This window comes from Parus major, chromosome 1A (assembly GCF_001522545.3).
Source record: "Parus major isolate Abel chromosome 1A, Parus_major1.1, whole genome shotgun sequence".
In the NCBI taxonomy this organism is placed as follows: domain Eukaryota; kingdom Metazoa; phylum Chordata; class Aves; order Passeriformes; family Paridae; genus Parus; species Parus major.
The window spans coordinates 67,557,357-67,583,868 of record NC_031773.1 but is presented as its reverse complement, the minus strand read 5'-3'; the positions used below and the strand labels follow the sequence as shown (position 1 = coordinate 67,583,868).

The 26,512-nt window shown below is 41.2% G+C and overlaps 1 protein-coding gene across 4 annotated transcripts in view; it reads left to right on the top strand.

The window, feature by feature from the left end:
* The first annotated feature begins 2,047 nt into the window (after positions 1-2,047).
* The window catches only part of CALD1 (caldesmon 1), a 171,228-nt gene continuing 146,763 nt past the window's right edge, over positions 2,048-26,512 (top strand). Inside the window, exon 1 of one of the 4 annotated variants that reach the window (XM_015627956.3) lies at positions 2,048-2,328. The gene's annotated coding sequence lies outside the window, so the exon portion shown is untranslated. The remainder of the gene's footprint in view (positions 2,329-26,512) is intronic. The other 3 variants (XM_015627958.3, XM_015627960.3, XM_015627961.3) reach the window with 3 other exon arrangements.

The window sequence follows — 26,512 nt, the reverse complement described above, 5'->3', positions numbered from 1 at the left end:
AATCCCTACAAAATTTAGTCGAAAGTTTGCAAAATGAAATTCATTTTTTACGAACTGCTCTAAGTGAGGAGTGTGCCAAAAATTCACAGTATGCTAGCTCCTTTAAGGAGTCGTTGGAAAAAGAAACTCCTCAGATAAATTTATTGGATTCAAAGCTTCAAGTGATGGAATTCCAAAGTTCCTGTCAGTGAAACTCAACTGAGCAAGAAGGACACAAACTTTACTTTTCACAATGTAATTTCCCCACAGCAAAACTGGGTGGTTTTTTTTGTGGAATTTTGATGGAAAGGTGACTTGGAACACAGAGTTTGGGATGCTTTGGCAAGGGAATATCAAAGTCATGGTAAGAAAAAAGAAAAAAAAACCCCTAGAATACCACAAGAACCTCCAGTTGCTTTCAGCTTTAGGTGGTTCATCCCTCCTACCTTTTTTCTTAGCCTGGATTCTTCAATGTTTTCCATCCTAAAAACCTAGGGGATGCTAAGATCCAGTGGAGATTTGTAATTCCTTCCTGAATAACGTCACTACCTCTTTTTATTTGGTCGTGGATACATAGGCTAATAATTTCTGTAGCTAATGGAATGACTGAGAACAAGAATTTTGTTCTCTCTTGTCTAATAAATCCTGCAAAACAAAGTTACATATATGCTGTAGGTATTACTTTTAATATTTAAAACTGTTGTAGCCACATCGTGGGAGCTGTCTGGCATTAGAAGAATTTTCCAAAGGGCTGTTAAAATGAAGGAAAAAGTGCCTTCAAAAAACAAACACCACTTTTTGCTTCATATAATAAAGCAGTGAAATTTAAAATGGCACTAGAATAATTATGATTCCTTGCTGTAAATCTGCATAGATTTGGCTCTCTTTGAATGTTTTTTTTTTTATGCTATAAGGATTAGTTTACTGTCTGTGGACTGGATCCTTCTTGCATTACACGTGATTAAATCTGTGGGGCCCAGTGACCAGAAAAAAGGACCCAGAAAAGCATTAAAAAAGTTCAGCCCATTCAGCTGCAAAGTCATCTTACACATAGCTTCCCCCTAACTGCTTTTGTGTATTTTATTCATTTAAATATGAATCTGCAGGACATGTCCTGGTCTGGAATCCCATTCCCTTAGAGCAGTCAGCTGTTCTGCAGCCTTTCTTAGTGGCTGGTACATGTTCAAGTTGGGATCTCTGCCCCGTATCTCTATTGTAGGCAATAATTTCCATCTTTATTTTATGTGCTTTGTATGTTTCCACGATCAGTCTTTATCTGTCTGTCCATTTTTGAAGATACCCGCATAATTTGCAAAGTTACCAGCAGTGTGAGATCACTAAAGCACGAAGACAGAAAATAGTTTAATTTATTGATAATGTTCAAAGACATTGCAAATATTGGTCATATTAAGGAGATGTGGGGCTGTTCTCATAGTAAATGACCCAGGTTTAATGTTGTGATGAGTAGTTGTAGAACAATAAACTAAACCTGTGTGTCCAACCAGTCCAGCTTGCCAAGGATCATCATCAAAGTTTCGAGTCTCTTTAAAAGTTATTTTTCAGAACATGGCTATTCTATCTGTAACTTCTATTGTACTGTTTGAAATGGAACCAGGCTGTGAAGCCTGCCAACTCATCCTTCATGTGCCTTTCCCACTGGTGTCTCTCTGCAGAACCAAGCTTGCACAGCAGAGTGTTTCTGTTGCCTTTTACATGTGGTCCTCATTTAAAAAAAAATAAAAAAATAAAAATACAATGAATTTTAGCCGCTGCACAATTATTTATCTGATTAAAAAAAAAAAAAAAGGCGCAAAGAGTAAATATGTTTACAGTATCCCTTTCCACCCAGCGCATTTCCTTTTTTTAAGCTCCGTTTGTGCTCAACAAGACAGCCTCTTTCTCCAAGATTAACATTTCTTATGATTGTTCCTGACAGAGGATTTACTTTCAGAGGCCCCGCTAAGGATAACCAAAAAAGGGCATGTAGCAAGACACTTTTGGCAGCTCGCACGAATTTTCGGAGCTTTTTTAGCTCTTGGTTTTCTGATGAGTGGCTTCCTGAGCATGCCTGGGGAATGACAGGCATCTCTGCAGGCAGGCTGGACCCACCTTGGCTTGAGCGCATCGGAATAAAGCCAGGACAATGCATTCCTGCCAATTGTAAACATCGGGGATATGTATCCACTTAGCATTGACTTTTTGGGAGGGGCCAAGGGAAAGCTGCGCTTTTATTGAATAGGGCTGTGTGTGTGTGTGTGTGTGAGAGGCTGCTGCCGTGCCTTTCTCCTGCCCGAGCCAGCCGGGCTTTATTCATTTCCTTCCTCCGAGCTGGGAACTTCGCAGCCCGAGGTAAGGAAGGGCTTGCGGGATGTGTTTGCTCGGGAGGCAGCCCCTGGAGCAGCATGCGGGACAGAACGAGCTGTCGGAGGCTTTTTGCTCTCCTCCTTTCTCTCCTTGCCCCCCTCTTCCCCTTTCCAGATGTTCCTGGTGAGCTACGGGATATCTCGGGTGGAGGGGGGGATGCAGGGCTGGTCCCACCGCTTCATCCTTGGATGGGCTTCTTAGTGAGGCAACAACCTACCTATCCTTTCTTTATTTTTTCCTTCTCCCCCCCTCCCTTTATTTTCACTTTATTTCTTTTAAGGACTCGCTCTGAGAAAATTTTTAAGTCTGTTGCATTGCTTTTAATTTTGCAACTCAATATGTGGAGTTGCAGGGCAGCCCGACAGCGAGGGCAGTGCCGGGGTGTAAGTGATACAGACACAGCCAAGCTCTGGTTAATGTAAGCGATCTGATGCTCGATGAAGCAGATGTCCCTCGTGGCAGCCTTTCACAGAAGTATTGTTGACAATAGATGGCATCAGGTTTTTTTTTTTGTTTTTAGCCCTCCAACACACGCACTGCCGGGGTGTTTCTTGTGGAGTTGCCTTCCCTGTTAAAAGAGGGGGTGAGGAAAAGCTCCTGGGTGGGACTGGAGCTCTTGGAAGCCTGTGTTTGTCAGAGCTGGCTAGCAGGCTCTCCTTCCCAGCCCTTTGACATGTTGGGACGCTTGCATTGTGCTGATAGCATGATATTCTGCCCTAGCAGGGAAACTTCTCAGGGAAAGGGCTGGGAAAATGAAGGGAGGGAGGAAGTTAGCTGCAGATGAATTCTTGGTAGCTGCAGATGAATTCTTGGTAGCTGCAGATGAATTCTTGGTAGCTGCAGACACTGACCAAGCTGCCAGACCTGCAGGGATAGAGTAGATTTGTCTCACATGTCAAATGTTGTTTGGAAGAATGAAAACACTGTTTTATGTTTAATGAAAAGACTGTTTTAAAATGACTTTTTTTTTTTTTTATGGGCTATTTGTTTTCTGAGGAGAATTTTTTTTCAGAGTATGCAGTTTTTGTACAGTTTTCCCTGAGAAAGGCTTCCCCTGCTAAAGGGCAGACAGGAGAATAATTTGGGAAAATAACACATTCCCTCCTTGGCAGCAGCTCAAAGAAAATAAGGAGGCAGAGTGGGATTTTTTTGTAAGAACCATGTATTTATTGTAATTTGTCTATTTTAGATACCATACTGTGAATGATTGTGTTTGTATGATTTGCCATTGGAGAACCCTTGGGCTCTGTCTCATTAAATGTAGCATACATTCTCATCTGCAGCAAGTCTCATCTTTTTCTCCTGCCATTTAGACAGGATGGGAGCCCTGAAGCCACACACACCAAAATCAATGGAAAAGACTCTTTTAACATTAATTACAAATGGAGCAAAACTTTTAGTCCATTTGTTTTATTAAATTAGCCTGTAAGGTAAAGCAGGGCAGAACTTTTCTCAATCTATTTGGAGAAATGCTAGGTCTGCCTTTTAATGGGGAAGCTGCTTTGGTAGGCAATCTTAATAAAACCTGCAGATGTTAATGGAGACTCTAAATCATGATGGCAGGGAAGAAATACCACATGAGCTGTCTGCAAACAAGAGAGTCAATCGAAATAATTTGTTTTTCCTGAAAACTCCTCTTTGTTGCCACTTGCAACGACAAGAGGATAAATTCCACAGCCTTCATTCACAGGATTAGTCCTGGTGAAATCAACACCATCATTAATGGATTCAGGCTCTGATGAGAGAGGAGTCCTGTGTACTCTGAGTACACTTTGACAGTGAGTGATGTAAACACGTTTTAGGAGCATGGGGGATTTTCTACAACTGCTGCTTCACATACTCACAGCGTTATTCTGACATGGAGCAGCCTGAGAAAGGGGTCACTTCCCCTGTGCTTTTAATTCTTGTCCAACAACGCACAATGGAATAATGGCACTGAAAGATAGGTGAAAAGCAAAGTGGGGAAGGGTGTAAGTTCCCCTGGCTGGCATTAGGGGGAAAAATGAAGTGCATTTAGATGGGAAGGTGTTTTTATTGGTCTCATTCATGAGGCCACGTGTGACACAGAGCATCTGTTCAATCCCACCCAGGATTAGGGTGTCCAGGTGGGGAGACCACAAAGGCAGGGCTTTTCTCTTGGCTGCCTGCTAGGACGTGGCTTCTGTCCTGTGAAGATGCCAGGGAAGCTCCATCAGGAGCCTGACTGGAAGTCCTCCTTGTTTCACACTTCCCTTTGCACAGCTGGAGCAGCCCTGCCTGTGGGGGTGATCTTTTCATTGCAGAAAAGTGAGAGCCCGCAGGACTTCCTTCCTACAGGACAAACGGGACTTGAATGTTCTGGGACTGTGGAAAAAACTCTGATTTCTCAGTAGTGTTGCTTACATGAGACCTATTCTTGCAGGCTGCCTGAGTTTTAATTTGTATTAAAGATCAGTGGAGTTCTTAACCCCTGTCTGCCAAGGGTGCAGCTGGGAACATTTGATCCCAGTGTGTGAGCAGAGAGGGACAGGAAACCATATATGCCTAGGAATGAGAGGGCCAAGAGATCATAACTGTCCATCTGCAGGGCTCCTCTGGACTCTCCTGGCTGTGGGAGAAAGCACCAAAAAAGGTAACAGGGCAGAAGGGGAAGTGCAGTCCTTGGTTGCCTTTCAGAGGAGTTTTCTAGGGAGTTTGCAGGATTTGGCTCCAGGTGTGCAAAGCCTGAGGCACGCAGCGACTGCAAAGAGTGGGAGCCTGCCTTCAAAGAGAGCTTTCATTCTTGAAAAATTGTCTCCTCTCAGTAACTACCCACTGGCAGCCTGTAATGGGAAAGGTGCTGCCTGACTGCTTTGGGAAAGGTGCATGTGCAGGGGATGGTTTGCTGGCTTTGTGGTTAAATGGGTGAGATTTGGGGATTTGGATTTGGGGAATGAATTCCCTGCTGGAATGAATTCACCTACCCCGTGTGTAGGCACCTCCTCTTGGGGTGCTGCTCTTGCTTGGAAGGTGTGGCTGCTGCTTGTCAAGGGCTTGGCTGAGGCTGAAATTTGACTCAGAGGCATTTAAAGGTCATGTTAGATCTGACCTCTCTGGATGAAACACCGAGGTCACAGGACAGTTGAACTATTTTTTTCTCTTTCCTGATGCTTTTGTGCATTTAACTAGCCCAGCGGGGAAGGACGCTCAGTACTCTGTAATTTGGGATCCCTCCCACCCCCGGGGGAGCTTGCTCCTACATTTCTTGAAACAGATTTGACCCAACCAAAAACATTAGGAAATGTTACTGAGCTGGTATTTTAGCTGTTTGGTTTCCATCCTGCATTAAGGAAGTGCTCCTTCCCATGCATTTTCCACCACAAACTGATGTCTCTTTCCCTTTTCCTGCCCCTCAAGAGGGGAAAACTCTGTCCACGAAGCATTGGGGCACCTCCTGATCAGAAAATCTTGGGTTGAAGGCAAGAAGAATTGCTTGTGGGGACTGTCCTGCTGGCTTGCAGTGAGGACAGGACCAAATAGCTGAGGAAGCAGGTGAAAGAAAGGGAAAAAAGCAGCAATATCTTCGGCCACTGGAGTAATTTCTCCTTTGAATTTTTTCCTGTGGTCATAAATACCTGGTGAGTCACTTAATGGCCCTGTGTCTGTTTCTCTATCTCCAAGTAAAGGATAATCTGCCTTTCTGTATTTAGCCCATGGGTCTGCTGGGGCTTAGTTCATTAGTGTTTAGAAAGAATTTGCAATACCAAAATGCCAGGTTTAGGCACTGGCTACAACCTTATTTTTGACTGATTGCCCAGATCACCTTAGACTTTTTTTTTTCCTTGGTGTATTCACACAGATTTGACTTCTAGATTATGGGTATAAAACCACTGAGACCCAGGGAATGAGGATCAGGCTGAGTGGTGACACTGCTGTCACGTCTAGAGGGCATTTCCTGTGTGCTCCAAGATGGAATTGTTTGTGCTGCATCTGGACCCGTCTTCCTGTGAATTTGTCATGTTCCAAAAAATGCATGAAGGCAGATTTTGCTTACAGATCCACCACAGTGTCATGAGCTTGGAAGGAAAACTGCTGGGCAAGCTGCTGGACCTTATCTGCTTGCTCAGCCTCATGTTGATGAGAGAAGTTGAAATTGTAACCCCTGGGGCCAGGCCAAGCTGCAGTGGGGAAAATATTAGGGAAAGATTTCAGGCAATGGAAACATGACATGTTTCCACACCCTCTTGTGTACAGAATACAAATAAAGAGCATTTTCCCTTGGGACTTGCTGTGGAGGGTGTGAAGCAAAGTGGAACCCACCCCGTTTGCACATTTTCTGGTTTGTGTCCTTAAATGGCAAAAAAAAAAATCCAACAAAACAAAAAACTTTGGAATTTAGCTCATAGAAGGGTTATAAATAGATTTGTGGAGATAAAGTTTTGCTGTAAATGCTCTGGTCTGGGATCTATTCAGAAGGGTAAATTTGCAGGCCAACAATTATGAAGATTTTTGCTAAATTATAATTATTGCTAAATGCAGGAAGACAAAGTCACTGTCACACCTATGTGTGACCTTCCCAATCTTCCCTCAAGCATGTGGGGACCTAAGGGGCTTGGAAATCCCCTCTAAAAATTAAATTACTTGGGGTGAGGAAGAATGAGTGCTCACCATTGGTCTGAACCTGTGACAAGCTGTGCAAACAAGGGGACTGAGATTTTTTGTTCTGTGTCCTCGTCCAAAGGAGCTGACTTTGCCTAGAGAGAAGCAGAGCAGGGCTGGACAAACCCTCACCCAGGAGCAGCAGTTCCTGAGCTCCTTCAGAAGCCAAGGTTCCATCCTGCAGGCTTGTGCCCATTGGATTCCAGTCATCTTCAAAGGGAGCTCTGCCCAGATGAAGCAGTCTGTGATCAGGCCATTGTTTGTTTCTTATTTGCAAGGCTTTGATGTTCTCTCTTGTCTTTCTGACTGCCACAGGGCATGTTAGTACCCTTTTCCCACTTCATTCTTTTCTCTGACAGTCAGCTCTCTAATGGTGAAATGGCCCTCACTTGATTTTTTTCTTTTTTTTTACCCCCCTTGAGCCACAACGTTCTCCCTGGTAAAATCTTTCATCCCAGAAGCACAGAGGCATGACCTTTTATAATTCTTCTCAATTTCAGAGGACCTAGCAGTGCTAATGTGATAGCCTAGATCATTGCTATCTAATATTGAGGACAATTTCTGCTCAGTCTGAGTAACTTCAGATGGAGGAGGCAAAGGACTTTATCTTCCTCATGACCTCGTGACAACCTCATTTCTCTCAGCAATTCCAACATTGAGCTGGGGAGAATTTGGCTTTGCTCTGGCCTAGTTAAATCTCATAGGTTTGGAAAAGAAATTCCAAGAGCTTGGCTACAGTGTGTGGAAATAGGAGTGGGTTGGAGAAGTGTTTGGTCAGCTCTCATTTACCTGCCCAGCCTCACCTGCAGGATGCCTTTAGTCAGCATCACTTTGGAGGGCTGCAGCCCTGGGTCTGCAGGGAGGAGAGAGGTTTTTGCTGCTTTGTTTGGCTTTGGGAACAGCATATCCCCATGTGCAGAGCCACACCCCTGCTATGAAAATGAGGAGTTTCATTCAGATGTCTGATAAGCCACAGCTGTTGCTTTGCCACTTCAAACAGAACTTGGATTATAAAGACTGAAGTGCAGCATTTTAATTGCTGTAAATATGAACAAGAGGGTTTAAGCAATCCAGATGATACAGAGCCAAGCATTTCTGTGGCCAATGTATATTATACTGACAAAAGCAGGCCAGCTGAGAATTTCCCTACTGCTGTCCCAGTAATTTAAAACATCACTAATCTCTTTCCTGCTGCACTGGTAAAAAATGAGGGAGAACCTGGGCATTACTGGCCTGAATCTGAACTCCATTTCAGTAGCTGCACTGGGACACATTTAACGATAGAAATGATATTGAGGGTGTTTAAAATATTCATTGGACCTAGTCTGTGTGATTTCCTCGAGGTAGAGGAATTCAGAATTCCCTGTGAGCTGCTTGCTATCAAGAAGCTGGCCCTTTTTGTTTGATTTTCTACACATCCCCTGAAGGACAGTGACAGCAGGAAACTGGGTCAAAATCCCAGTAAGGAGCATTCACTGGGAAATGATATTTTGTACAAGAGAGGGCACTGCAAACCCAGAAAGCCAGGAAAATTCCATTGCTCCTCGCTCCCTGGTGATTAAAAGGCCCTGCTGTATATGGGAAAGGTCTGAGCTTCATTCACTCCAACCACAATAGTAAATGGCTTATTCACTGGACACAGTATGCAATCAAGGAGCATATTGACAATAAAAAGGGAAAGCAGGAACTTTTGTGTGTAGTCTGCTTGCAGTTTTCTCTGCTGTGTGTTGTTAGAAGCTCTGTGAGCAGCTTTTTTTCTCCTTTATTTAGATCCCTGTAAACTTCAGTCGGTTTTGTTTGCCACTTAACCCTCCTTCTAAAACCAGACACACCAGCCTATTTCCTCTCCTCCCCCCTATATAACCCAAACAAGAAAAGAACATTTCCTTTACCAGTGCATATATAAACACAGTTCCTTGGTCTTCAGTGCATCTAGTGTGCGTTTATGTGACTAAAAACTGGGATTAGTGGACAAAATCTCATTCTCACCAGGTATAAAGCACTAAATTTAAGAAAATCAATGATTAAATGCCAGTTTTTGAGGAGCTGGACCACAGGAGTGAAGCAAATACGTGTGTGTGTGTAAATAGGGATGAGTTTTGGGGGGGAGGAAGGGAGCAATGTCCTTTGGGAGTTGCAGAAGGGGTCCCCAGTGCAGCTCTCAGGGATTTTCTTTCCACCACATCAGTTTCTAGGTAGTGAAACCCTACCCAGACAACACCGAGATGCAAAGTCACTGGAGCACAGTGGTGTTTACATTCTTGCTTTTCAGTTTATTTTGTTTGGGGGATTGGTGCTCTCTGCCATCAAAATCAAGGGGAAAAAGTAGTTGGTGTTGCTGGATTTTATTTCACATGGTTTAAGTGCAATAATGGAGTGGCAAGATGTTCTTTGCTTGATGGAGTTTTTGGTTTTTTTTTTGCATTGAGCACCTTAGAAATAGTCTAAAACCTCACAAACCTTAATAGTTTGTGTCATGTTGGTAAGTTTAGAGATTCTCTGATATCTCCTCTATAATTTTGCTGCAAAGCCACATCTTTGTGGCGAGGGATCAATTGGATTTCCCAGACTACTCCTCACTCCACAATGTGTTTTGAGGCCACATTTAACATGAGTGTTATAGCCAGCCACAGGACAGGCTGCCTGGGTTTGAAACCAGCTAATTCTTTTCATCTCTGGCCAGCAGTACTTCTGAGGAGGTGGCATTTGACCATTATCACAAAGTCAGGCTAAGAGATGCCCATTGAGGAGCTCTCATGTGGCCAAAAGAAGCACGGTCAAGTTGTGACTGTTGGGTAATGTAATAGAAACACGTGAATAATTCTGTTTTCCAGCTCTTGGAAGGATCAGGGGTAGCCAATTTGGAGACCAAAATAACCACTTATCTAATCTCATTCATATTTTTTTCATTCAGGATTTGGGTTGTGAGAAAGTCTGCATTATATCAGCTTTTTTAATGGCATCTGGAGCCTTTGGAAAGAGTCCTTGAGTAATAATCACATTGAATGCAAGAAGTATTATTGCATGGTCAAAAATGCTTTTCATTTCTTCTATTTTTACCGTCTCCATGATTCCAAAGGGAGGCAGGAGACTGCTTTATTTTTCTTTTACCTCTTAAAGGAGGGAAGTGTAAACAATGCAGGTTTTGGAGTAATTTTTCCTTTGGTTTCCCCCTCCCCTAACTGGTTTGTGACCCAGCTCAGTCTCATTCTGGCTGCTTGTAGAGAAGCTTTGCAGGAGCTCATGGCATTGAACTCTGCTGCTCTACACTGTCCCCATGGTCAGTAAAGATGTTTTTTATTGCTTCACTTGTCAAACCAAACTTTGTCATTCTTGTGCCGTCTGCCATAGTGACCTAACTGCTTTTCTAAAATAGGCGGTTTATTTTGCTTTGTTTTGCCTTTTTTCCCCCCCTCCCCTTGTGTTCACTATCATCTGTAAATAGATGGGAGCTCCTTTTCTTGGAGTATCCAAACTTAATATTAACAAGTGGAGAGGGAGTAATGGTGTGTTTGCTTTCTGTGTCAGAATATCTGATAAAGATCAGTTCATCCCCGTGAAAAATGAAAGGAATTTACTGTATGTGTAGGAAATATGTTTTGTCATAAATGAAGGGATTGAAGTGGTGACAGGCTATGAATCTGACTTATATGGCAAAACACAGTTTTACACTTCTGAAAGCCTGGAGACTGGTGTGATGAACTGGAAAAAACATTATAATCTGAGCACGTTATTTCTGTCTCTCCTGCAACCCTCCAAGGCAATGGAAAGTCAGTGATGGAAAGGCTGCTGGCATTAGCAAGGCACAGAAAGGCACAGAACATTGATCCTGGTTCCATGCTTACAGATCTCTGAGGCTGAATAGAAGTAGGTACACTCAGTGTTTCCCAATTTAGAATTAAATACCAGGAGCTATCAGTGTAAAAACCCCCCATAAGCAGCATCAATCAGCCCCCCAAAACCAAAAAAGCTGGGAAAGCCAGCTTTTATTTATATATATATATATATATATATATATATATGTCCCTGTCCTGTAGGCAGTGTAGGATAATTCCCAAAAGCACATTCACACATGTTTTGTCCATAAACACCTCTGTTTATTAACAAAATACAATAAACTGTCATTTTTTTTTTTTTCAGTCAGGCTTGGGATAGTTTGCTGCACTCTCTAGATTTTTTAGCAAGGGGAAATAGCTATCATTCTAAAATGTGTTTCTTGGCCCATGGATATTGCTCATGTGAACTGATGCAAAAAAAACCCCAAACCCTAATGAATGGAAACTTGTAGAAGAGTTACCGGCAGCTGGTTTTATTACGGACCACGGCTCTGACATGATCTCACACATGTTTAAGACAAGTGTTACCTCACTGCCTTCAGTGGAACTGCTTCTCATTTGAGAGGGAGTGAACCAAGCCAAAATCAGACAGAGACCTAGGCAGACTCTCTGGGAGAGGGTTTTAGTCTGGGAAATGTGCTTTATGTACGTATAAAATATATGGGCATATCTGCACGCTGCAGTAAATGTGTCAGGCCACCTGAGAGAAAGAGGCCAAATTCTGCTTTGAGTAGCACCTGTGTAAATCCAAAGCTGACTGCAGGGAAAATGTGCCAGGGAGGACCGAAGAAGTATCTAATTTGAGTGCTGCAGTGCATTTTTCTTAGTGGATTTCTCAGGTTTCCTTGATTAGATGGCTAGAATATAGAGGAAAATTAGGCTCTGGGAGCTTCATGTTTCTGGCTCCTTATTTTCAACAAAACAAAGTTGTGTTGATTGTGAAACCAGTTCAGACAAAAGCAACACATGTAGAGTTATTCTGCCTTGAAAAATACAGAAGGAAGCAGGGAAATGAGAACTGTACATTTCTTGAATCAACTCTTCAGAATTGTGTAATATTACATCTTCTTTCAAGCTCAGCCTTCAGCTCAGCTAAACCTTGCAAAATTGGAGGAAGGTGCCTGTGCTCTATTGAAAATGCAGCTGTGGCCTCAAAAAGGCAGAAGAACTTTAAAACTTCTCCAGGTCCTGTAGAGGTGTTAGTTGAGAGGGATATTTCGGTGCTTCAGCAGCACTCTGCAGCTGTGAGATGGGCTTTGCTGTTTTTCTGGGTGTGAGGAAATGCAGTTGAAGATGTGACAGGTGTTGGTTAAGAGCGAATAAAGGACACAGGAGAGTGATTTGCTGTCTTGGTTTGTTGCTCTCCTTGTGTTTTGGTAACTTGGCTGCTCTCCTGTACAGCAGCACCTGAGGTGCAAGGCACACCTGGAATTAGAGCCCGCAGCCTCTTCAAGCTTTGAAATATTGTGTTTTAGGTGCAGAGATTAACCTGGCTCCCTTGAATTTACCAGGATTTCCCACCAGTGTAAGACAGTGCTTTCAGATGCTTTTTGCTTTACCCAGGGTTTGAAACAGTGATGTTTGCAGGTGAGTGGTGTGGAGTTTCCTTGTAATGTGGTTTGCAGCCGATGCTGTGCGCTCCCGGTGAAGGAGGGAAAAATGTTTTAAGACTATGGAATTCAGTAGTGTTAACTTTCATTTTTACTTTCCTTGAGGACTTGAAGGAAAGCAGAATGATGGTAATTAAGCTTGATCTGTAGCCCAGAATTGAGGGGGGAGGGGGAAGGCAATAAAGTATAGGGAATGTTTTAAATGGCCCTATCTGCTTATTTAAAGCGAGCTCTTAGAGAGGGGTTACAAGCCTCTTCTCAGCCTGTTACAGGTTTCTAAGTGTTCACTGTCTGAGCCAAAGCTAATTATATTGTCCACAGAAAAAGCACAGCAGTAGCTGGTGTCCCTGTGGTTCATACAACTGCTAATTATTTCCAGTGGTGATGCAGAAATCTCACATAATTGGTGTGAGATCACCAAGTCTTTTCACGTAGATGCCGTTCTGCCATCAGGCAGAAATGACTTCTGCCAGCTGCAGTGCCCTGCCAGATTTGCAGTGGTGGGCATGAAGTAGAGAGCCTACTGCTGAGAGCATTTGAGTTGAGATTTTTTTTAGTTCTCCCTAGATCATCTCCCTGAGGAAATTACATGTTGCTGAGAGAGAAACTCCAGTGGGGAGAGCTCATGTCTGAAATCCCTTTTTTCTGCTTGCTTCCAGCATTCTTTTGTCTTAAAAACCACCCCATATTTCTGTTTTAATATTGTCTTTAGTTGAACAGTGCTTACCAAATTCAGTCTAGCTTGTATGTGCTAAACAACACTGTGCATGTTGCAGGTCCCTTTGCTGAGACAAAAATGCCCAAGGTCATGTGGAAATCAATGAGAGAGGGGGGCAGAGGCTGGGACTTCTCCTACAGCAAGACACACGGGTCTGAAAAATGTTGTCATCCCAGGGAATAATATCCAGAGGTGTCCTAGTCTTGGCCAGGAAAGGATTAATTTTTGGCAGCAGGGTGATGGTGGAGGACAGGCTGTTTATGAGCTGGAAGTGAGACCTTGCAGCCCAGAGCTCCAGGTGTGTCCTGGGCAGCAGGGGAGGGAGGCAGTCCTGCCACTCAGCTCTGGGGAGACCCCAGCCATGAGTGCTGCAGCCAGTTCTGGGGTCCCCAACACAAAGAAAAAGGACATCAACCTGTTGGTTGATCCAGAGGAGGTCACCCAGTTGATCAGAGGGCTGGAGAACCTCTGCCATGGCAAAAGGCTGAGACAATTGGGTTTGTTCAGCCTGGAGAAGAGAAGGCCTGAGGGTAATTCAGTGCTGGAATGCAGTGGAGGATGGAGAGGTCAGACAGATCCATTTCTGCCCCACCCCAAAGCGATGCAGGAGTTGAAACAAGTGTGTCAGAAATGAGCAGCAGGAATTCAATGCCAGAACACATCTGTGGCAGAAAGACAGGAGGGAACATAGGAACAGCTGCTTCTCACACAACTTTGGTGCTGCCTGCTGCACAGAGGAGCACAAAAGTATCTCCCTGAAGTACCAGAAAGAAAATCTTGAAGTACTGCATGTGACTTTCCATTTATACAGGTGCAACTGGCTTCAACTGAAGGGCCATTCTGATGAGGTGGAATGTCTCATTTATATCTTAGATATAAATTACATTTTGACATTTACACAAGTAGTAGAAAACAAACACACTCCGCTTGTGTTGGTGTTCCTGTGTGCATGAAAGATGACCTGTCCTCCTTCCCCACTTGCATTTTCTGTCTGGAAATAATGCCCCTATTCAGTATTCATAAAGACAGTAGTGGCTACCCAGCTTGGCTGCTTGATGAGGAGAGGCATTTGCAGAATTCCACCCAGCTGAAATCACCGATTCTGCAAATGGAATTTGTTTATACATTTTTCCTTCATTAAAAAAAAAAAAATTAAAAAAATGCAATTAGGGGTATACAATGTTTATATGGATAGCACCAGCTGAATCTTGTTCCAGTCCACTGTGTGCTATTTTAAGGTGACCTGCAATAAGCATTGTGCAAAAAATATTCTGACTTGATTGAAAAATTTGATGTCCAATTTTAAGTTCAAATTCCCAGTGTAAGTAAGAAGCTTTGTCAAACTTAATTAATCTCCTTAAGTGATACCAGTCATGGTTTTATTTATTTTTGTTTTTCCAAAGGACAGAAATAAATGAGACTGAATAGAAGTAAGCTGCTATCCTGCTTATTTATTTAATATTTATTTTAAAATTTAAGGGATTAGATCTTGAACTGTTGCATCATATTGAAGAATTAAGTCAATTCACCACCAAATTTTTACCTTTTCAATTCAGCAATCCCTAGAAATCTCTTTTGTGGAGCCAGCTGTGCTCACATCCAATTTCTCCCTATCAGGGCAAGGGGGCCAGTTCAAAACTTTGTGGTGTGCCAGCCACACTAAGAGGGAATAGTGTCAACAATGCTGTTTTGTAAGAAACTGAGTCACAGGCTGCCCCAGACTGCTTCCTCTTTTACCTGATCACTTCATTTTGTAGGGCTTTTGCTTCTTTATTGATCACATACTGCCTCTGGGTTAATAGCACAGCAACACCACAATTTATTGGACATTTATTTAAGTAGCTTTTAGGCAATTACATTGTAGCACTGTACTGCTTATTGCATGGAAACCTGAGCAATCTATGTCCAGATTTACCTCTGGTGAAGTTAATTTCTAAGCACTTATCATTCTACAGAATATATCTCAAAGTGGTGCAAAAAAAAAGCAATTGTTTCCCCCTCTCATGAAGACTGAAAAAAGCTTCTGTGTTCATTGGTGTGCTAAATAAAGGGATTTAGAGAAAAAATGTATGCTTTGAAAATCCCCAGGCACTCTCCTGTTTAAACTCTGTGGCATGGTGTTTCCAGCAGCTTTTGAAACTAATTCCCCTTTTTGGTTGTCCCACGACACGTGCACAATACAATCTGGTTTTCCCCAAAACAGTGCTTTTTGGAACTTTTAATTGTCATAATTTGGATGGGGAGTTACTCTCCTAAAACAGCAACTCTGGCTGTTGTGGGGATTTTTGTCAATTTTGCCTGTTCAATATTATTTTGGCATTTCTTCTCCTAGTAACAGCTGATGCAGACTGCCCAAAGAAATGTGACTTTTATCCATTTGAATCCATTCAGTGGCTTCACATTTCTTAGCTTCTGGCTGTGCTCACTGAGGGGAATTTCAGGAAAACCTGAAATTTTATTGTGAATGCTGCTTTGTCTTCAAACAGCTCAGTCACTGCTCCATGGCCAGAAGGACCAGATTTTGTTAGGACACTCAGCTATTAACATCAACCTCAGAATAACATCATTTCTTGTGCATAATTTTATGTAATTGAGAAAGGCTTCATTTGACAGAGATTTTAATATTTAGGTAATTGCTGTCTAATTATCATAGCCTTGTTAATCTGATAATGTCAGGGAAAAAGAGAAAGGGATATAAGCTACTCTGAGGCATCAGATGAGAAATATAGATCCTGTAGCACATGTTAGCTGCAGAATTTCAGTTCTTGAAATGTGTGTATGGTTAGCAGCTTTAGGCACTTGGTGCTGTCTTTGATTATAACAGTGCTGAACTTTAGCTGCAAAATTGAAAGTTCTGATTTTCTAGTACATCAGTAAGTGAAACCTAAACCCATGTAATCTGTAAAAATAAATGTAATTACTTTAGCAAATGTGTTACAGCTGGCCAGGTTTAACATGAAGGTACCTGTTTCTGACTAGTGTCAGGAGACAGAGGTGATGGCTTGAGCTGTGCTCTGCAGGCAGAATGGAGGAGGAAAAATTATTGCTTTGCATTCTTCTGTGTGAACATTAAAGTGAATTAAACAGAGTTGCAGATCTGACCTCTGACACTTCTTCCCACTATTTTCTTCTGTTTAAAGCATCTCGGTGAGAGTAGCTTTTTTTTTCATTTCAAAATCCCTGGTAGAACTGTAGTTAAGTGGGCAGCTTCAAAATTGAACACTTGATAAAAATCTTCAAAAAACTTCCAAAATCTTCAAAAACACCTACAAAATCTTCAAGAACTCCTGAGGCATCTGATGCTGTGAGTGATCTCTTTCAAGGTGGCTATCTGCTGGTGTTAGCATTCAGGAACACACCTAATCACAGAATGATTATATAAAAGTGCTTTATTAAAGAGCTCTGGGTGTCAGGGGTACACAGACCCAAATCTGACCCAACTTGGTTTTGAGCTGAGCATGTTTTATACTCTATTGTTATATAACTTACATATTAATTATTAAACTTACATTGTTCTATTGTATACATTGATTTTACCCAAGCATGGATTTCTTGTGATTCCCCTCAAACCCCTAACATAGTTCCTCATGATTCTTAAAACATTATTGAAACATTTATTCATGATTCTTTAAACAATAATTATATCTAATCCCATCTAACAATTATATCATTTATCATACACTGACCACACAGGTGTAGTTTGACATGATCTTAGCAAGCACAAGGCCTAACATTTCCCAGGGCCTACCTTTAACACTTTTCCCAGGGCTTGCCAAGCCTAACTTTCTTTCTAACTCCCTGAATTTTCTATGATTTTAAAACCTTTTACTATCACTGGAGCAGGAGATGGGACTCTTGCACTCCATCACTGCTGCTTTGGTCTTGCTTTAGCAGAATTTTTTCCCCTTTTTTTTCTTGGTTACTCGTCTAGCAAACAGATTTGAGGTTTCTGCAGTAGCACAGAGGTCAAGGGCTGACTGCAGCAAATCCCTTCAGGTCTGGTCAGTGATTGCTGGGGTGAAAATAAGATCATGAGAAGCTGCACAAGAGCTCTCTCTGGTCTGAGCACTGGAACAAACCTCTGCTTGCTCTGGTGTGGCTCTATTCATTATTCTCCTCTTGTGGATAGAACCTTATTAATAAGGTAAATAATGAACCTTATTCATCTGCTCTAAGAGCACACTTGTTTCCCGACCTTTTGGGAATCTCAAGAGCTATTTTTCATGGGAATGCTGTGGCTTGAGGCTTAATTAGGGCCTACAAAGTGCTTAGAGGCTCTTTAATGAAAGGTGCCCTGGAAGTGACAATTGCATTGTGATGTTAACTGAGGTGATGCCCACCCAGAACTAGTGGTAGATGAGGCTATCATCAACTTTCTGCTCTTTGATCTCACAGGTTTTGAGTTCTTCCACCTCAGCAGTTTTGAATTCCTCCTCACAAAGAACGCCTGTTGATGTAACGTGGGCCCAACTGATTTTTGGATCATTAATTCAAACAACTGCAGCAAATTATTAGGTTTACAGTTTCAGCCTCAATTTAGGGCATTGGGGTTTTTAGAATTGCTTTCTGGAAGGCTTAAAATTCAGGAACAACTGTCTGGAGTGGCCAGGGTACACTACAGGACAAGAGCACACGTGGGGTATTCCTGAGAGGGGCCTCATTCTTCTTCTCACATAATCTGCTCTTCCCAAGAGTCATTTTTCTCCTGTGAGATGTTCCTGGGAGTGTTTTTGTGGCATCAGTAACACCTCTGTATCTTGATCTAAACCATCCTGGGCCTCGTGCAGCATCTGCAAAGAAAAGCTGCAGTGAAGGCCTAAACTTTGTGGGATTTATTTTTTTTTAATTTTTTTTTTTTTTGCTTTGGGTTGCCCTTTTTTTTTTTTTTAAGAAGCAAAATTGTAGTCTCTGAATGACCTGCAGATGTTATGTGAACAAAATTCCTGCTTTGAATGGTTCCCAGGATAACTCTGCCTTGTGTATGTCCCAAGCAATTTGTAGCTGGGATTTGTTTTGTTTGCTTGCAAAAGAAAATTAATATATCATGATGGGCAATGCATGGCACATAAGTCAAATTACACAAACAACTGAGGATTTTTGTGTCCTTATATCTGTCCATGGATAATATTTAGAAAACAAAGTCATTTAAAAACCTTAAAGAATTTTGGCTGCCTTTCAGAAATGGTGGAGTTAAGTCAATAAAATGCTCAGTAGAGATTGTATGTCCCCAAACATATTTTATCTTGACAGGTTATATACTATTGAGAGCTGCAGCCATGACTTGAAGCCAAGTTGGGAAAAGAACACTTCTGTTACAAGGGCTGCATTTGATGGGAATCTGAGGAGGGGAAGGGAGAGAATTTGTGTGTGCTCTGAGAATGCCAAACGCAGAGAGCTTTGCTAAGCTGAACTCCTGGGTTCCATAAATCACTGTAACATCAGTGGGTCTTTACTGATTTACATCTCTTGGGCATCTGTTTTGGTTTTTATTTTACACAAACCTAATTTCTCTGGATGCATGAAAGCAGAGGGTTTTAATAGAAGTTACACTGATGGGCAGTAGCTTGGAGTCTGTGGATTAAAGTTTGTAGTCGGTATCGCTGGCTTAAAAATAAAATAAAATAAGGAAAATGGGAAAGTGTGGTAATGCCCAGCCTCCATGACCTGGATCAAATCAATCCATGATTTCTCTGCACTGATGTGGCTCCTCTGAAGTTTGCTCATCACACATCTTGCTTCTATGCCAGGGTGTGACTGCAAAAAATAGACTTTCCGTGTGGGAGACTGGAAATGACGAGTTTGGTGACATTAGAACAGATACTTTGCTGCCCTTTGGGTCCTCCCATGTGAAAAGAATGTGAAAAATACATTCAAAGAGCAAGGAGGATAAGATTCACAGGATAAAATCTGTCTCTGTGGTATCAGTTGAAGGAAGATCAGTGGTCCCACTCTTGAAGGATTGTAACTCTGGGTTTATGGAGACAGGAAAGTGATGCTGCGGGGCAGCAAAGTGTCTTATCCCTGTGTTTTAGGCAGGTGAGTAATGTGGAATCCTGCTCTTTTATTCCACTGAGAGGCTCCATGTAAAGGCTGAGGTGTGCCCCAGGTGTTTGTTTATCCCTTTTTTTGGTAAGATAAATTCACTTTCCAGGTGCTAAAGGAAACTTAAATTCAGGAGGTACAGAATGGATGTGGGCTGCAACAGCTGCTCTCGAGGGCAGGGAAGAGCAACTTTGAAGTGAACTTGGATGGTGCTTTTGGCCCATTTAATTAGCAGAAGTTGGAATGGATTGGGGTTAAAGTTGTGAAAGAATTATAGAGGATTTAAATTTACTTCTCAGTCATCCTGTATGAGCATTGGCAAGGCCTTTAAGGAGGGGGTTTAGAAAGCCTAATTTTGAGAGTCTGTTCTCCTGAAACCTTTGTTTTGGGGAATCTTCATTATGATGTAGATACTGTAAAAAGGAACAGTGGACTACTGGTGGTTGGTGACTTCCCCTTTTTCCTGTCCCCTCTGAAACCTGACTTCTAAAAGACCCTAAACACTCTTAAATCGAGGAGGAGCTACAACAGGAATGTCTTGTCAGGCTGAGTGTCTTAAAAACAAGTATCACCATAGGTCACTCATCAGTGTGCACTGCCTAATAGGGTTATGTGGTGTGTTAAAAAGTTAAAGAAATGATATTTAGAATTGTAGCTTTTTGTTTTTTCTTCATTGAAATATCTTGAGAAGATATTTTGCTGTGTTGCTACTATTAAAATAGATATTTTGGACTGTATACTTCAATAGATTGGGAAAAAAAAAACAAGCAAAAGAACTTGAAGGAACATTTATATTTTTCCTCCCTAAATGTTCTGTCCTTGAGACAGTGAACAGTGGCTTGAAGCTGATAAGGGATGCAAAATGCAGTGCTGGACTGCAGTGTGGAGGCAGCTGCTGGGAATTAAAAACCTCAGAGGACCACCCTTCCTTCCCACCCTGGCTGGGTGTGTTGGCCTGGCAGGTTTCATCTCTCCCTGGAAGTCTGTCTTGATCCACATTGTCAGATAGTTATGCTGGGGTGGTGCTGTTTGCACACAGAGTGAGGTTGACCACTGTGGAATTTTTTCTCTGATGTGAGAGGAGAAAGCGATTCCTCTGGGGAATATATTTGAATTAAACACAACACATTCACCCATTCTTTGCCTCAGGGGTGGGAGGCATGGAAAGCTGGTGGTGAAAGGATTTACAGGGAGAATTTAACAGGATGTCAGGGGTAGCTTTCTCCAGTCTCCCTGAGCTCTGCATGGCATGGTGTGCCCTTCTCTGCTGTGAGGTGAGTACCAGAAAACCTTTTCTTTCTCACTCTTTGCACAGTGAGGGTGAAACTGGAGCCATTTCACAAGGACAGGGGCAATTGTCTTGTCCTTTATTGTACTGACTTCAGCTAAAGCAGGAGCAAATCCTGATCTTTTGATCAATCTTGATCATTTTCAAGATTGACTTCATTGAATTTTTTTTCCTTCTGATGGCTCTCAATCTTGAAAAAGATCAAGCCTCGGTAAATAAAATATATTAAAACATACCAGGAGCTTAGATACTTAATTGGATACTCATTTAATTTCCTTTACTTGATGACTCATTTTTAGAGGGACACCTACTAAATGAGACTACATGAAGTTCTGGGCACTGGAAGGCACAGTGTGATGCAGAAGGGTCAGGTCAGATCTGGCTGAAGTCAGAATTACTGAGAGCTGTCTGACAGCTCCACAGTGATTTAAGGCACACAAAGCAATATATTCCAGCAATGTTGAGGAAATGCTCTTCAGTTCAGCTCTGAAGACGTATTTTTCCACTACACCTGTGTATAGTCATTCTAATCTTTAGTAGATCATTGCTCAGGACTTAGTGGTGCCTTTAGGGAAGCGTAATGGAATCTGTGTTGCTTAGTGTGTGCTGCAGCTTTTTTTAGGCAGAGGATTTCATACCCAGCATCTTTCACCAGCCCTGGGTTCACTCAGTTTGTCATGCTGCAGTGACCTCTCACACTCATGCTCAGTGTTTGCAATGTTCTGCTGAAAGAGTGAACTCTGTGGGGCTGTGAAACTGTGACATAAACTCAAGAGGTCCCCCAGAGAGAAAAGAGAAAAGAGACTTTATTATAATGCACACACTTAGACATGACTGTGGTTGTCTGGCTTCTTTACCTTTGAAGCAAATTACTGTTTCTTGTTTTCATAGTGCCACTTGGAATAACTCCTCTGAATGCTGAACCTGCCCTGGTTGGACAAATTTTGGCTAAAAAGAATCAAATATTATCTGAGGCTTTCGTTCCTTCACGTGTATCTTCTCCCTGGGTGTTGAGAAATTGATGGTGGCTGGCAGGGTGAAGCAAATGTAAAGCAGAAAGGCTGCAGTGAATGATTGATAGGTGATTGGTACAGATTTTTAAATGTAAAAGTGTCACAATGAGCTAACTGGAGTTTTAATACTGTTATTCCTGAAAGTACCACCAAAAAGCATCAGCCAGTTAAAGTGAAGTGGCATTTTGGAAGTGAAGTCAGGGTTTTTCAGAGCTCACACTTCAGCAAAAGCAGACATTCTTTATTTAGCTTTCACTGGTAGAAATCCAGATGCATGCTTTAAAACTCAGTTTACTCTGGCTGTAGTCAAATAAGTAAAGACAGAATATTGGTCCAGATGGGGATGCTTAAATCACCAACCCATATCTTAATTTCTCTTCTTTTCCTTCATTTTATCTTCCCTTTGAAATCTGGTCACCTAAGAATTTTCCTGAATGCTGTGATCTAGAATAATTCCTTAAAACTGCTGAGTTATTTTAGGTTGCTGATTTACTTCTGTCCTTCCTATGTCTTTTTAGGTTTTCAATTCTTTCTGCAATGATTCTTTGCTACTGTCAAGCCTAGGGCAGTAATAAAAAGAAGCCTCTAGACTTGCATTCAGTTAATGGTTGTCCCATATCCTCTGATTTCTGTCATGACAAAATGTGCTAATGGTGAGCTATCCCAGTACTTGGTGTGATCTTTCATGTTGTGTTTCTCGAAAAATATAATTTATTGGAAGCTTGGCTTGTCAGAAGTACTGGATGAGCGGTGTTGAGATGAAATTAATTTGCTTTCTAGAAGAAATAGCCCAAACAGAAGCTTTTATCAGACTTGTCTCCTGCCCTGAAAGAGCCCAGCTGTTGGGAAGTGGGAAGGGATGTGTGCAGGCTTCATACTCACACTGTGGTTGTCCTTTTTTATGCAGGCTGTTGGTAGGGCTGCTCATTTATAACAACTGTGGTTGTTTGTGTGATCAAGTGAAAAACTGTCAGGGTCATGTCTAAGGAAATTGTGTTCCATTGGTGCAAAGCATCATCAGGTGTCAGGAGGCAGATTAGTAAAAATAAATTTTCATTTTTTTCCAGCCATACAGCCCTGGACTGTTATTGTAAAATGAGTAAAGATACTCGAAATACACATTCCTTTGGGTTTTCTTTCCAAATCTGAAAAAACAAATAGTCTATCCAAAGCCTCTTTAATGGAAAATGATTCCCAAGGGGTTGGAGAGCTCCTGTTTTTTTTCCCAGTAACTAAAAAGTTCACCCTGAAACAGGAAGTGCATATAAACATCTACTCAGCAAACACATGACACATTTATATAGTGGAGAGTTTAGAGGTTAAGAGTGTCCAGTTGGTACTGGGAATGCTCCAAGTTCTCCAGGCTTCCAGTTTCATTGCTGTGTTTGAAACCTTAGGGAAAAATAGAAGTACTTATCAAATATTTGCATTTATCCACATTCTTGCAAATTACATGCAGGAATGATATTTTAGAGATTCCTTGAACTTACTCAGTGGTTGTGGAAATTCTGTGGTCTGCCCTGTCCCATGCCTAAAAATTCTGCCGTTTGTCTAGCTGTTACTTTTCAGATTTGCAAAACAATTAATTAGAAAAAAGAAGAAAAAAATGGTGAAGAAAAAAAAGGAGAGAGAAAAAAAGAATAAATAATACTTATCCACTTCCCCTACCTAAAGAGGTTTTTAGAGAGCGGGGGTGGTGGGAGAAGCAGGGCCTGGGAGCTTTGTACATAAAATCAATGGTGGGATAATTTCCAAGGTCAACAGAATATAGCCTGGCTGTACTGCTGTAACCCATAACTCCCATAAACACGCCTTTCCAGGGTGAAAAGCAGCCCAGCTCCTCTGGGATTATCCCAGAGGGATGGGTCAGCAGGGGAGGCCTGGCTTTCTCTCCGAGTTTGGCGATCCTCGAGCCGACGGTCCCCGCGGAATTCCGCTGTGATTTTGGGAAACGCGTACCGGGCATGCCGCTCTCTTTTGGACAGTTGTTATTACAACTCCAGAAATGGAAAATTCTGTGGGGGTGGGGGGGAAAAAATAATGAAGTGAGGAGCAGAAGTGAAGGAGAGTCACTGCTGGGTGATACTACAGCTGCTACTATTTAGAATTCAGATTAAAAAGCAGAGATGATAGCAGGATCAGGAGGGTGGGGGGATAGTGAGCAGTGCTGAAGATAAGGCAGCTGGAGAGTGCAATCTGTGCCATTCAATAAAGTGGCTCTGTTCAGATAAATTGTTGTAATGCAGCCAAAACCGAAATCATATATTAAGGAGCAAGAAAAATGGAATGAGGGGCTGTATCTTGTGTGCATGAACAATATAGAGGACTCTAATAAAAATCAAATCTTGGAACCTCCTCGGGGATGGATATTGGCTACTAACGGGCTCTGTGATTCTAGCCGAGAAAATCCTATGGAATAGCTGGAATCTGAAACCAGACTAGTAAATCAGACACACATTTTTATGCTCTGGAAGAACAATGTTTGGTTGATTCTTCTCTTGGTGGTGGTGGTAAGAAAAGGTGACACCTGCCTCACCTCACAGAGCCCACAGTTGTAATTTTTTTTTTACTTCTTTCTTGTAGTTCGGAAGTCCCCTTGAGTTCTGTCTAATTGATCTGGGGAATTTGTGTGTGTAGGGTCACAAGTGCTGCCAGACAAAGTTGGACCCTTTCTGATCACCCTTGAAGTGCAAATGTTTTGCAGCAGAATATTGAGCTTGTTTAATTAAAACCCCAACAGGAATAACTTTGTTACAAAGGTTAATAAACTGTGCTGTGGAGCCTGTCTGGAGCTGTCACAGGAAAGTGATCTAGAGATGTCTGGAAAGACAAGACACAAAATAAAACAATAAAATAATAAGTATAAAATAATAAAAATAATGAAATTATAAAAAAGAAATATAAAAAAAATATAAAATAATAAAATGCATGGAAAGTGAGCATGTGGGCTGTTGTTGGACTATTGCAAAATGGTTTTTGAGGTCCCATGTATTAAGGAACCAGAAACTGGGGGTACCCAGCAAGGCAAACACTCTAGAGGCTTTTCTGGATGGGTTCTTTCACGGGAGATTCAGGCTGGGATTTATTGTGGGTTCAATTTCACCTTAATGACTCACATCCATTGGAGAAAAATGAGATTATATAAGGGAGATGTACTGCTCTTCTGCATCTCCAGAATGAGAGCAAGCTGACTTGATAACTAACCATGATCTCGTTGCTAAATGAGTTCTTGAGTCAGTAAACGTGTCAGTAGACAGCAGGCACCTCAGTGACGTAATAGAAAATGTGATTTAATGCTTGCTTTATATATATCTTATGCAGAATGGGATGGATTTACTTTGAGCTACTTGTGCCTTCCATGTTAGTTTTGTGTTTAGAGTTTTGGGAATAAAGAAATCCTGTCTTCCACTGGGCATTTATCAATAGATAAATTAGTGACAGCTGATCAACACTTTTACAGGACAGTGTGGCCTGACTTAGAAACCCCATTCCTTTTAGATTGTTTACATGCTTGCTTTTCTGCAGAAGCCAGGGCAGATGAGTTCTTTGGTATTTTTTTTTCACAGAAAATGGGTGTGTGTGGGAAAGAAGACTAATTCTGCTGTGGCATTTATAAACCCAAGTAACTGGGAAGGTTGCAAAGTAAAGCAGACTTTACAAAGAAAAAGAAAATTTTGTGAGTTCTGTGGTTTAGGGTATTTTTATTATTATTTTTGTGGGTTTTTATTATTTTCAGGTTTGCATTAATAGTCCTGAGGAGGACTAAGAGAAAAGAATTGTGAGAAATGACAGTAGAATTTAGCAAGAGACTTGAAACTGGGAGGAAATGCAAGGGAAAGAAATGAAGATTGAATTGGATCTGCAAGTCTGAGATGAGAGAGAGGAAGGTTTTTGAAGAACCAGTCTGAAATAATGCAGTGAAAAAGAGGGTAGGAAGGGATGAACAGAAGATTTACAGGTGATTGGAATGATACAGTCATAAAACTGAAATCAGAAATACCAGCTCTTGGCACTGCTGGAGGTGATAAACTGTGTAACACAGATTTAAAATGCTGTTTTATTTCCATTTAGGTGTGATGTTATTCAGTATAATTTAGAATATTTGTTAATTGTGGCACTGCTCCATCTGGTGGAAAATATTTTTTTCCTGTTGAGCATGGACACTTCACATATCTGATGGTAAAAAGTGATTGGAAAATCCCACCCCATGTATTTCAATGCACCAAAAGCAAATAACTACACTTTAAAGTCCTGAGAGGAGAAAAAGTAGTGCAAGACATATATTTTTATATTTATATTTTATATTATATAAAATTATATTTTTATATTTTTATATATATATATTTTTATAAAATTTTTTATAAAATTTTAATATTTTTAATATATTTTTATATTTTTATATATTTTTATATTAATATATTTTTGTATTTTAATCTATTTTTGTATTTTAATCTATTTTTGTATTTTAATATATTTTTGTATTTTAATCTATTTTAGTATTTTAATATATTTTTATATTTTATTTTATTTTTATATTTTATTTTATTTTTAATAATTTAATTTAATTTATATTTTAATTTATTTTTAATCATATATTTTTATATAATTCCCTGCTCTCCAGAAGTTTTTGATGGTTATCCATACTATCTTCCCACTCATCATCAGTGTTTGGGAACAAAGGTTTCTTTTGTATTTTTCTGTAAATTGTATGTAGGCAGCATTGACTTGCTGTGTTCTCTGACAGGTCTGGTTGTGGTTCCATGTTTGTTTGGATTTTTTATTTATTTGGGTTTTTTGGGGGGGTAAGCACAGAAGAAAAAAAAAAGTTGATAACATTGTTTTTTGTGCTTTTTTTAAAAAAAAAAATATTTATTTTTAATTGAAAAGCATTGAAATATGTACAGGGTAAGATGTTTAATCTGTTCCTATGAGTCTGGCCTCAGGTCAGTGTTGCAGAGTTGATGTCCTGGGTAGGACACATCACCAGAGGATCAAACTTTGCTCTGACTGGGATTAACTGGCTCAGTGTGAACCTGGTGGAAGGA